Source organism: Dermochelys coriacea, chromosome 1, assembly GCF_009764565.3.
Source record: "Dermochelys coriacea isolate rDerCor1 chromosome 1, rDerCor1.pri.v4, whole genome shotgun sequence".
Classification (NCBI taxonomy): Eukaryota; Metazoa; Chordata; order Testudines; family Dermochelyidae; genus Dermochelys; species Dermochelys coriacea.
In genome coordinates, this window is record NC_050068.2 from 165,513,258 (window position 1) to 165,526,070 (window position 12,813).

Sequence of the window (12,813 nt, forward strand, 5' to 3'; positions counted from 1 at the left end):
TGCTGAACTCCCTTAGGGCCTTTGAAAATCCCAGCCACAGCTATTATCTATCTATCATGTGTCCATTCACTAGAAACACACAAATAGTTCTAGGAGACCAAGGACAGCTAATGAGTCCTTATCTGGTAGATTATCTGTGAGACATACAGAAGATGTTGTTACCTAGACTACCCATTCTCACCAATCTGCTTCTTTTGAAAAACATTCTGAAAAGGTGAGAACTCTGAAGTCATGTTGCATTTTCTATACCAGAGGTGGGCAAACTATAGCCCACAGGACCCTCCTGCCCGGCCCCTGAGCTCCTGGCCCAGGAGGCTAGTCCCCAGCCCCTCCCCCGCTGTTCTCCCTCCCCTGCAGCCTCAGTGCGCCATGCTGCTGGTATAGTGTGTTAAACTGCTCCGCATAGAAATGTGCTACTGGTAGCAGTTACGGAGAGCAATTTACTACACTACACCAGCTCAATGCTCTGGGTGGCCAGGCAATGCCCTGGGTGGCGCGGCTGTAGCAGGGCAGAGGCGTTCGGGGTGATGGGCAGGGGGCGGGGGCGTGGATGGGGTCGGCGCGGTCAGAGTGCAGGGAACGGGGGGGAGTTGAATGGGGGCAGGGGTCCTGGGCGGGCAGTCAGGAAGGAGAGGAGTTTGGATGGGGTGGTGGGGGGCAGTCAGGGACAGGGGTTCTGGGGGCAGTCAGGGGACAAGGAACAGGGAACAGGGTGGGTTAAATGGGGCAGGAGTCCCGGGGAGGGCCGTCAGGGGGCAAGAAACAAGGGGGGTGGATGGGGGCAGTGGCACAGCCTGGCACAGCTTCCCCTGACCAGCCCTCCGTACAATTTCCGAAACCCGATGTGGCTCTCAGACCAAAAAGTTTGCCCGCCCCGTTATATATACTCTATATGAGTATATCTGTAACCATGCCTCAGTGGGTCACAACTGAGAATGCCAAATTCAGGAAGAATTGCTGAGAAATAGAGCAGATACACCCCAAGACTGGTGGCTAATCCCCCATAGGATATACCAAACCTGCCACAAAAGTAAACTTCTGTTTCACCACACTGGCTAACAAGAAGTCATAAAAGCAGCTTTCTTGGGCATTCCAGTTCTTATATCACCACCAAAAACACTGGATTCAGAGATGAGTGGTTCTTTACAACCAGTCTCATCAAATGAAAGGTTCTTCTGATCCCAAAGGACCAGCCACAAACCCAGGTCAATATATAACTTAGATCTTACCCAAAAATCACACTTATATCAATCCCTTAGTATCTAAAATCTAAAGGTTTATTCATAAAAAGAAAGAAAGAAAGGAAGGCGAGAGTTAAAATTGCTTAAAAGAATCAAATGCATATAGTAATTGCAAAGTTCTTGGCTCACGCTTGTAGCAGTGATGGAATAAACTGCTGGATTAATAAATCTCTGGTTGCTTCCAAATCATTGTAAGTCCATTGGTTAGAATGCTCTTGTTAGTATAGTCCAGAGGTTTGAGCAAGAAAGAGGCAAAATAGAGGGGTTTCCAGGGCCATTTATATCCTCTGCCATGTGGAGGAAAACCCATTGTTTCAAACAAAAACCTCAACCCAGCTAGTGGAGAATCACAGGTGACCAGATAGTGTTTGGAGTCACGTGGGCAAGTCACATGTTCATGCCCAATTTCGCTCAGTCATTGCAGGAAGCCATTACCTATATTCCAGACAGCACGTTTATAGGACAGTCCACTCAGTGTAGATGGGTGTCTCCCATGGCCCATTGTGAGTTAAATGTCCTTTTGATGGGCAATTTGAATAGTCCCTCCAAGATGTGCTAGCTAACTACTTCCTGGGCATTACCCCAACAGGAAACATTTGAAATCCAGGTATAGAGCCAATATTCATAACTTCAAATACAAAAATGATACATGCATACAGATAGCATAATCATAACCAGCAAATCATAATCTTTTTATAGATATCTTACATGCCACATTTTGTACAAGATTTGTTGCAAATATATAATAGTGGTTGCAACATGACAACATGAGTGTTAACAACTGGTCCAGTGACATGTTGTGGGTCAGAGCTCTAAGGAGAAACTTCCATTGTGATTATCGGTCACGTGGAGTCAATGATATTGTAAACATAATAATTCTAAGATTTTTAAAAATAGGTACCTATAATTAGGCTCCTACGTCCCAGATCGTCAAAGGTATTTAGGTGCCTAACTCCCAAGGATTTCAATGGGAATTAGGTGCCTAAATACCTTTGAGCATCTAGGCTCTACTTTCATATGAGATAGAGGTAGACAACATTTACCAAAATTTAATTCTGTCATTTTTCATCAAAATTTGAAATGAAAAAAAATTGGGGGGATGACAATTTTTATTATTTTTGGTGTATTTTTTGACCAACTCTGAGCTAGTCAAATTCTTTTTAGTGTCAAATTTCATCAACATTTTTAATTTCCATGACCATTTTTTCCAAAATTTGCATGAATTATTTTAAAACATTTTTAATCATCCCTGTTTGCCTGATTTTCAAAAAAGCTGACTCCAATTCACCAGAGGCTCATCTAAGGAAGGGAGGCCTGCATGATGTTTGAGCCTGTTCATTTGTTTTTCCTTTCCTTTGTTCCTTTTCTCCTAAACCCTGGAAGGAGCAAGCTTCAGCGGACCCCAACCAGAGGGCTGAGTTTCCATTCCCAGACCTGGATGACAAGAGGCTGAGTACAGGACACCATCGAATCCCAGGGAGGTGTGATGGAGGGACTATGCCCATGAGAGTCCCACGGACTTTCAGTGAGATTTAGGCTCTTCAGTGCTTTGATCACTTTTGTAAATGAGAGTTAAGTTTCAAAGGCACAAAAGCGCTTCTGAAAATATTAACCTGTATTCATGTAGGGATTCACCTTACTACTGAAATGCAGCCACTCCTGAGACACATGAGAAAAATTACTGACTATAACAATTGTACCACTAGAAAGACAGGAATTATAATATTAAAGAGTGTTACACACACAAAAGGATATTCTCATATGCTGAAAACTTCTAAGTCATCAAGTTTCCTTGATTTGTCTTCTCTTTACCCACTAAAAATAGCCAACAGTCTTGCTTTGGTATTTTCTGAAGTTTTATTCCCCTAGTCTTGTTAATTTTGACTTTTTTTTTTTCACCCTTAAAACTCACTAAGGGCCCAATTTTGCTTCCATTGAAAGCTCCACTGACTTCAGTGAGAATAGAATCAGAGCCTGTGGTAGAAAACCCCTGGGTAGAAACAAATCAAACCTCTATATTTAATTGCCCTAGGGATAGATTTCGTAAAGGAATAGATGGCTTATAGATGGAAATATGGGACCCTTCACACCTAGGTCACTGCATCAAATCTAATATAGGTTAATAGCCAGTAAAAGCCACTGTTATCTGCTAGCTGTGTGGTGGCTTATGTGAAATGATTTGGCATTCTTCATCTAATTCCTAAGGACAGACATCTGAACTGACACTTTTGTTGGCAATCTCAGCATACCGGCCAAGGGCTGTATGGACATGAAGACTCAACTACCTTCTCATGCCTAGAGTTGGTAAGTCCAGAAAAAGTCTGAGGCATGGGGGAGGAGGGAAACTTCATGAGGGAAAGTTTGTACTGTCTTTACTGTAAGGTAAACAGAGGGCATAAGGCTGCCAGGCTGTCAGTCTGGCATCTCCCATTGCACCAAAGACATGGGGTGAAATCCTGACCTTGTTGAAGTCAATGGGAGCTCAGGCATTTACTTCAGGAAGCCTAGGATTTCACCCCAACCTTGCAGTCCCTCACTCATGTGAGCTTTCCTTTTGAGGTCAGCGAGGCCGCTGACACGAAAAAGTGTTTTCAGGATCAGGCTCTACATTCCTTTTGAAAATGTTCTCATTAAACAAGAACTTTTCTCTACTCAAACTGTACAAAAATAAAGTACCTTCCCTGCCAGAGACATTTCTCTGTGGACCCAATGCCAAAAGGTGCTGAGGCCCCCGAGAGGTGCTGGGCTTGTACTGAGGATAGGCCAAGTTCCCATTTACACTGTAAAAAGAAAAGGAGTGCTTGCGGCACCTTACAGACTAACAAATTTATTTGAGCATAAGCTTTCGTGAGCTACAGCTCACTTCATCGATGCATGCAGAGCTTTAGCACACAAAAGCTTATGCTCAAATAAATTTGTTAGTCTCTAAGGTGCCACAAGTACTCCTTTTTTTTTTTGCGAATACAGACTAACACGGCTGCTACTCTGAAACCTGTCATTTACACTGTCGCTTCTTTGCACCACTCTGACATTGTAAAGGGGCCTTAAATGTAATTTACTGCTACTTTAATGACTTTTTACACTACAAGAGTGGTGTAAAGGAGCCATAGTGTAAATGAGCATCTGGCCCAACATGCATCGTGGATGCTCAACACCATGAAAGACTTGGTCCCATAGCTGTAATCATTTCAATCCTTTAGTTACTTGGAACCACTACTTTAGTTACTTTAAGTTACTTGGAACCAAATGTGCTGTGTACAAAACAGCCCAGTATTCCCTAAAGAATATCAGTGATGGTGTGATTTGGATGAGTTCCCTGGCATCTTAACTGCAACTTTGATCCTGCAAATTCCTAACCCAGGATCTAAGCACCTTTCTGCAACAACCACAACTATTCAGTTCTAAAAATGCTTTTTAAAAAATCTGCTCTGATTTTATATAAGCAGTTGCATTTCTCTCAGAAAATAATGGTAAAGGGGCTGACACAAATATAAATCATGCTCTCCAACCTTCAAAGTGGCATTTAAAATGCTTGTATATTTGCACACAATACAGGATAAAAATAGTCATGGAAATTGGCTGCTAACCTTTGATAAGAAAAGTGGTGACGTATGGGTATCTGGATTGTTTCACGCACATGGTACTATGTAGACGTGCATTTTTATTATTACACAGAGTGCTACACACACAGCCTTGCACCTCTTAGAGGGCTATATTGAGACTGAATGTCTCACCTTGTGGAACGGTGGTGCAAACAGAAGCCCTGGGAAGGGATGGTGCCTCAGAAAGCCGCAATTATCTGCCTGCTTCTCTTTAGCTCTAAGAGGAAATAAGTCACTGCAGTCCTTTACAAAATGCAGCGTACCTCCCCCTCATGCTGACTCAGTTCCACTGATTTGTGCCTGGGGGGCATGGCTCTGCACACTCGCTCATGGAGGGGAATAACATTTCCAGGAAAGCTGCTGTCTCCCAGGTGGGCCATGCAGACAGAAGCAGTTTCTAATTGCTTCCTTCAACTTCCCCAGGGAGTGTGACTTCATAACACCTCTAATGCAGGCCTGTGCCTCAGTGACACAATGTGCTTCTATATTGTTTACATAATCCCATGCAGAGACTAATTTTCCTAAAGGCATCTATTCCAACCAAAGGGCAATGTCAGGTTAGAAAAAATGTCCTTATCTCTCTAACTAATAACAGCTGGGATTATTCAGAGAGAGAACATTTTAGCAATTGAACGGACTTGCCAATATTTATGATGTCTGTTTACTTTTCTGCAGTTCTCTGGGCTGGGACAATGAACCTAGGCAACTGGTCAGTTTCATGTTGCTTTACAGTCAAGTTGTTTCACTTTGGGTTCTGATACAGGCTCTGCAGCATTGTCTGTATTATTACAAACATTACAGGGGAATGTTTATTTGTGTTACAAGATGTCTCTTTTTTGTTTAATATGATGGAAGTATTTTTATTGGTCATATGTTCTATAAAAGTATATTTTAAAAACACATCTAAACTGGGAGCCATAGCTAATCTGACAGGGATAGTATTGCAGAACCTGAACATACAAAACTCACAAGTCAGGCCCCCCAAAATCATGAGATATGCTTAAAAATCAAGATTTTAAAAAATAATAAATGTTGGGCTCTTTTAATTTGTCTTCTGGTTTTTCAGCCTTCAAGGGTTCACATTTTCAAGGTTTTTTCTGAAACATGGGAGCTAGAAACTTCCTTTCCCTGTCTTCCCGCCCCCCACAAATGAAAGTAGAGATTCCTTTGTAATAACATGACTCCAGCAGCTGGGGCTTTAAGGAAAATGACTTTTCCCATTGTCTCAAAGCATATAGTTATAAGCATTATATGGGCTACACTGTGTACAAAGTAACCTAAAAACCTGTACAACCCTACTCAGAAGTTAAGCCTGAATCACAGCATCATAAATTGATTTGTAGGTTCAAAGATTTTTAAGATCAAAAGGAATCATTGTGATCACCTAGTGTGACCTACTGCGTAACACAAGTCAGGAACTCAATGCAACTTTTTACTAGGACTCAAAAGACACATGAAATCCAAGCTGAATCCTTTCTTCCAGAATTGACCGGCTTAGTTACAATGTCCACCGTGCTAACAAAGAACTCTGACTAAAATTCACTACACAGTTAAAGCATGAAATACATGCAGATTGAGCTACAGTATTTATGTTATTAATTATTATTATAGTATTATTATTAATTATTATTAACATAGCGCTTAGGAGCTCTAATCATGAACCACGACCCCATTGTGCTAGGCTCTGTAGAAACAGAACAAAAAGATATCCGTGCCCCATAGAGTTTACAGTATAAGTTTATGATTAGAGACAACAGCTGGATGCAGACAGATAAGGGACCACAAATTAATAATGACACAGTATTGGCCAGCATGATACGCTGTGGTCTCAGCACACCAGCAACCTAACCATTGTCCAGTTTTTTGTAGGCATTATGGCAAAGGAGAGTTTTAAGGAGGGATTTGAAGGGGGACAACAAGGTAGCTTTGTGGATATTTATGGGGAGCACCTCCCAAGCAAGAAGGGCAGCATGGGAGAAAGTACAAAGGTGCTTGTTTGACAACGTAACAAGTCAGCAGTGAAGGCTGCTATTATGGGGCGAGTGGAGGCAAGCATCTCCACCCCCTGATGATGGATGAGATGATGGCTGGGGGAATTGACTGTGAAGGGCCTTGAAAAAGACAACAAGCAGCTTATGTTTGATGCGATTGAGAAGGGGGGGGCCAATGGAGGGATTCAAAGAGGTGTGAGACATGGTCAAAGCAATGGACTAGGAAAACCATCCAAAAGTGGCAGAAGGCGCTTTGAATGGGAGGGGTGGAGGCGCACATGGAAACCTAAATGTACTAACATGGGGAGCGGGGAGATTTAGAGGGAGTGGGAGGAAGTTGGGATGTCAGGGAAAGTTAGGATGGGTGCTCCATGTGGGGAGATGGGGACAGTCGGGGTGCCAGGGAAAGGAGGGGGAGTAGGGTGATGCTCTGCACGGCATGTGAAGGGAGCTACTGAAGATTTCGAGGAGGGAGATAGCTGGCACCAAGTTGGGAAGAAGGGTCTTAGGGATTTGGGCCTGGGGTAGTTGCTCCCAGCCCTGGCCTGATTACCCCAGTTCCTACCTGCTCCCTAGGCCGAGCCCAGGTGCTGCAACAACTGCTATAGCTTCCCGCCCCCCCCCAGTCACACTCTTGCATCCATACCCAGCAGTCTCAGAGCCCCACCTGACCTGAGCCATGTTGAGCTTGAGCTGACAGCTAGACATCCACAAGGGGATGTCTGAGAGAGAGGCCTCTGGTGTATTGAGGACTGTGTTGAAATTGCAAGCTATCACTGTAAGAGTGTCAAGAATGAGTGAAGGGTTCCTGGTCCTGCTTGCAGGCTAGGGAACTCTGTAGTGAAGTGTATGATCTGGGAGCAGCAATCAGTCTGCAGCCAGACAGCCTACAGGAAGGTGGCTGAGTTGGTTTAGGGAGCAGCCTGCTTTGTCACTCTGTTTTTGGGTTCTCATATGTTACCTGCATTCTAAGAAATGAAGCGGTGTTACAGAAAAGTCAAACAAAAAAAAAATACTGCTTACAAAAGTGTGTGTATGCTGTGAACATATCAAGATTTTAGTTCGGACAGAAGGAGACAATTCTGGAGTAGAGAGGTAGATCTACAAGTTAGTATAGAGATGGTAGTTAAATTTGTGTTTACAAATAAAATGACCAGAGATAAGGTTTGGAGGAAGAAGAAAAGAGGACCAAGATCAGTGCCTGTGGAATCCCCACAGACAACTGGAGGGTAGATGAGGAGGATCCTCCAAAGGACATGCTGAATGAGTGACTAGAGAGGTGAAAGGAGAACCAGGAAAGGACAGAGTTATACAAGCCAAGAGAACAAGACCTCAAGAAGAACATGGTTGATGATGTCAAAGGCGGCTGGCATGTCAAGGAGAATGAAGGTGGGGTACTAGGTCTGAGCTTTAGCTAGGAAGAGATCATTAGAGATTTGGCAAGTTGGCCCCTCACTGTCACTTCTTAATGCAAAGAGGACATGGCACTGATCAACCATAAAGACAATCCCAGCCCCAAAACCCCAACCTTGCTTAAATAGAGTTAAGACTGTAAATAGATCTCTCAATTTAAAATAACATTCTTAGAATGCTGTAGCAGTTAATTAAAAAAAACTTTGAAAGTCTGGAAATTCAGGGAGAATTTTATTTTTAAGTTTGAAAGTCTGGAAATTGGAATGTTGTAGTTTACAAATGTAAACATCAGAAAGTCTGGAAATACTCAGTTACGACTCCAGTGCATCATAAAATAGCACAAATACTGTAATTGGCAATACATTGGAATTCATTAGTTTTTCTTATCCAGAACAATATCATTTCATTTGGAATTAATTCACTTCTGTGTAGGTGGCCAGCATAAGACCTGTGCACCACTTATCTCTCTCGAAATAAGGTTAAAGTGATGCATAAGCTTTGAGCAGGCCCACTGCACTGGGGTGCATTTCACCCTAGTGAAGAATGGCACTGTCAGAACATAATCATGAGTTCTGAGGATAATATCTGGCACATATTAAAAGCAATCTAACTGTTTACTAATAGAATGCCTTTTTTTGAAGAATGCATTCTGCAAACATTTATTTTTAGAGCCTGAATACGAAGGGCCCACAGAACTTAGCAGCTCTATGAATCAGGCCTTTATATAAGTTTATTATATTGGTTATAGTTCATAGTTCAATTTAGCTTGATTAGCGTAGTAATTTGTTCTCAGTTTTTTAAGAGGTGCTAATTCATTTCAGATGAAAATAGACTGAAATACCACACATGTTATTACTGGAGTCCCAAAAAGATAATCCATTTTATAAATCTCCATCAACCCCTGCAGTTTTTCCAAGAATTGTGCCAACAGCCAGTAAAAATTGTATGGGCAGGATTGACAGACTCAGAAGAGGAAAACTCTCCCAGTGATGACTAAGCCACTGATAAACTCTACCACAACTGAGATATTAGTTCTTGAAGAAATATCTCTGGACACTTGCTGTTCCATGGGTGAATTTTTAGCAATAGCTACCCAGCAACACTTCCTTTATTGATATGTAGAGAGACAGGGTGAAATCCTGGCCCCATTGAGGTCAATGGCAAAACTCACATTGATTTCAAAGGGGCCAGGATTTCTCCCACTAAGTTACCAGAAAGTGACTGATTCTCAGCTGGTCTTCAATGATAACTGCTGCCCCACAAGGACACTGTGCAGGGCTATTTAGCAGTGTTAGATAATCGATTAATATTGCTCCAAGAATTATAATTTCTGTACAGGCGGCTTGACCATTTCTAATGGCTCTATCCAGCTAACACCACAGATGATGTACTGCAGTGATGAAATGAAAGTGCCTAAGGTTTACTAGGCTCGGTTTCACTGTGCTACAATACAGTACTATTGTAGCATACAGTGATCTCCACTCATGATGTCACAAAACAGTTTTCTGAGAAAGTTAATCTTCATTACCATAAAACAAAGGATTTAAGGTGAAATTTGAAGTGGGGAAGTCATTCAAGGGGATGAATGAGGGGGAAAGGGCCATAAAAGGGGCAGCACAAATGAATAAGTGATTCCCTACCTGTGGAGGTAAGAGAGGGGAAGACGATAGTGGAGGAGATGAGTGAAATAGACAGGAAATAGGCAAGCAAACATAGAGAGGTAGCATGAAACATGTCCATGGAGAGGCAATATGAATTGGATTTAGAAAAAACTACGAAGCCATCAGAAATGACAGAGGGTTAGGTTGTTACACAGTGTTCCTGCTTCCTAGAGCGAAAAAGTCATTTGGCTGGATAGTTCTGGACACCTGAAGTTTGAAGAAGAGAAATTTAGGAAGAATGTAAAAGAAGGAACTATCATACTCAAGACATTAGAGGACTGATTTTCAGACTGAGATTATATGTTCAAGTACGTGACAGTTTACTGCAGGAACTACCACATACACATGTGTAAATCAAAGATTTGAGCATGTGCACTGGATAGCTATATGGATAGTTGCCATCTAACTCTGTGGGCATGAAAATCCCTGCTTTTGTGCATGCACATGCTTGTTGTACATATGCAAAGTAGGTGGCAATTGAGCAGGCTGAAACTGGCATGCAATCTTGGTCTGAAAATCAAGAGGGAAAGAAAGTTTGGGGTTAGAGACAGCTTCAAGATTTCTGCCCATCAAAGCAAAGTTAAGATTCTGAATAATGACAGTGATGTCTTCATATTGGTCTAGATAGAGCCTAGCATGTTGTAGGCACTGTTGCAATACAAATAATATATATTAATAACAATAATGAATGATAACAGTCAGACACATAGAGGAACTGAGTATGCAGTCTAAAACCTCCCCCCAGAATAAAAAAGAACCAGTTATAGAAGTAGGCTTTATGCAAGAAGAGAGTGCTGGAGATGGCAGCAGTGTGTACAGTGATAAAAGAAAGCTTTGTCTAGTACAGGTTTGGCAGGTAAAATGGGAATGCTCCTCTCATCAGCTCTGTTTCCAGGAAAAAAAATTAGTAGTGGCAAACATAAAGGGCCTGATTCATCTCTCACTTATGCCAGAGTAGATCAGTTTTACACTGGTACACATGGAAAAGTGAGAGGAGAATCAGGATCTATACGTGTACATTAACTCTTTTGATTGTGATGTATGCAGCGAGGGATCGTCCTTCCCATTGTCTATAAGTTAGGTAATATTCTTTACAAAGGGGCCTCTCACCTAGCAAAGAGTCAGTGTAACTCTTATAAGTCCATCACCCAGGTGTTCTTTAAGCTCTTACTATAGGTATAGAGGGTTCTCCTTAATATTAATGCTTAGGACAGAGGGGGAAGTCCTCCGTGAAAAAACATTACTTCAAGGAATTCAGAGCAATCCAATTCATCTGTTCCATAATTTGCTTCTTTCTTCCCCCATGTTCCCCAAAGCCGTTTTCCAGTATGCATAGTTCAAGTCACCCTAAAAAGTCTTAGTCTAATAGTCTTATTCAATGGTAATCTTCTTTGGAAAGGGACCTTGAACCAACTCCACATTCTGTACAGCACTGAGCATAATGCCAAAGTGTCTACTTTGCTAGATTTTATTTTGGCATATACTCATTAGCTTCACTTACGTTTTCCCATTTCCTTAGTTTTTTAGATATGATTCTTCCCTCCTTCTCTCCCCTCTCTCCCATCTCTCCACAACTTACAACATGGAGCTATAACTCTATCATTTTGTTTTCACTGTGGATTGTAAACATTTCTGGAATCCCTATGGAGTCCCCCAGAGCAGCGTGTGTTGGAGATTCCCATTCCCACAGTGGCAGCATGAGAGGCTGTGCTGTCACGCAAGGGAAAGAATGCTTGTATAATCATCTTATTTTTAATTTTAGACATTGTGCCAGCAGTTGGTGTTATCTTAACCCTTTGTAATGGGCAGATGTTTGCTTTGAAAGCACAATGGTAAACTGGCGACCTTAGAATTCTCTGTTCTCAGATGTCTAGTCCAGAACTCAGCAAAGTTGCAACCAACAAATGCTAGTTCCAGATCTTAAGTTCTGACTGTGTTGCTTTGTTAGGACCAGATCCTGAGTGTTTTGCCATTGACCTCAATGAGAGCTGGAGCAGCAGGCCCTTCACAAGCAAATATTAAAAATAAGTGTTTTTAATACCAGCACTGTTTGGACACTAATTTAGAATTAATACCATAGGGGCAGCAATCCAAGTAGACTCTACTGATGAAGATTATAGTCACTAGCTACGTAAAATATTTTATCAACATGCATTTTCCTAAAGGAAAACACTTATTTTCCTTTATTTCATGAACATGTCTTGTGGACCATAATTATCTGACATATCATAACTCTGATTACATATCAAACTTCAATGGCCAAATGCATCATGGGTGTGACTCCACTGAAGCCAAAATAGAGGATCCAATGGAATTACATCAGGAATGAACTTGCCTCAAGACCTCAATCTTACCCTCAAGTATATGAGGGCAGTAGCTCTGGCTAGAACCCTGGTAAATAAAAGATGAAAGAAATACATAGCTGGTGACATCATCTTCTGAAGATTGAGAAAGGGGGCAACCATGCCCAGGAGATAGCAGGAAACCACTACACCCAAAGATTTTAAGTAGGTGGATCCTGGAGTCTAGAGAAAAATATTCCTTTAAAATGTGGGTTTGTGAACTTGAATCTCCATGCAATCTTGCGGGGGTCAATCCCTCAAGAAACACAATGCAAGGTTCAGTTTGCAAACACCATTGTGACCGAAACCCTGCAGGGTTTAAACAGTCCTAGTTTATTCACATGACATAGGATCACATGAGTTAGAGGTGAGGAATGGGATCACTTAATCCATTCCCTTTCAAGAGTGGCCTACAATCCCCCCAGCAGAGGAGATGTCAGTTAACAGTACACTAGATCAAGGCCAAAAAGCTATCTTCATGGCTGGATTACTTTAATTAGCGCAGCAATTGGCTTCACATTTTTTTACTCAATTCAACTTTAGGTTGGATAAACTGAAAGACA

General features: G+C 41.9%; 1 protein-coding gene and 1 long non-coding RNA gene across 5 annotated transcripts in view; one reads left to right on the forward strand and one right to left on the reverse strand.

The window, feature by feature from the left end:
* The window catches only part of EVA1C (eva-1 homolog C), a 66,552-nt gene that overhangs the window by 41,081 nt on the left and 12,658 nt on the right, over positions 1–12,813 (reverse strand). The gene's annotated exons all lie outside the window — the stretch shown is intronic.
* LOC122458883 overlaps positions 1–12,813 on the forward strand; it is a 31,343-nt gene that overhangs the window by 16,793 nt on the left and 1,737 nt on the right. The window contains exon 3 of the long non-coding RNA XR_006279197.1: positions 3,447–3,545. This is a non-coding gene — a long non-coding RNA (uncharacterized LOC122458883). The remainder of the gene's footprint in view (positions 1–3,446; positions 3,546–12,813) is intronic.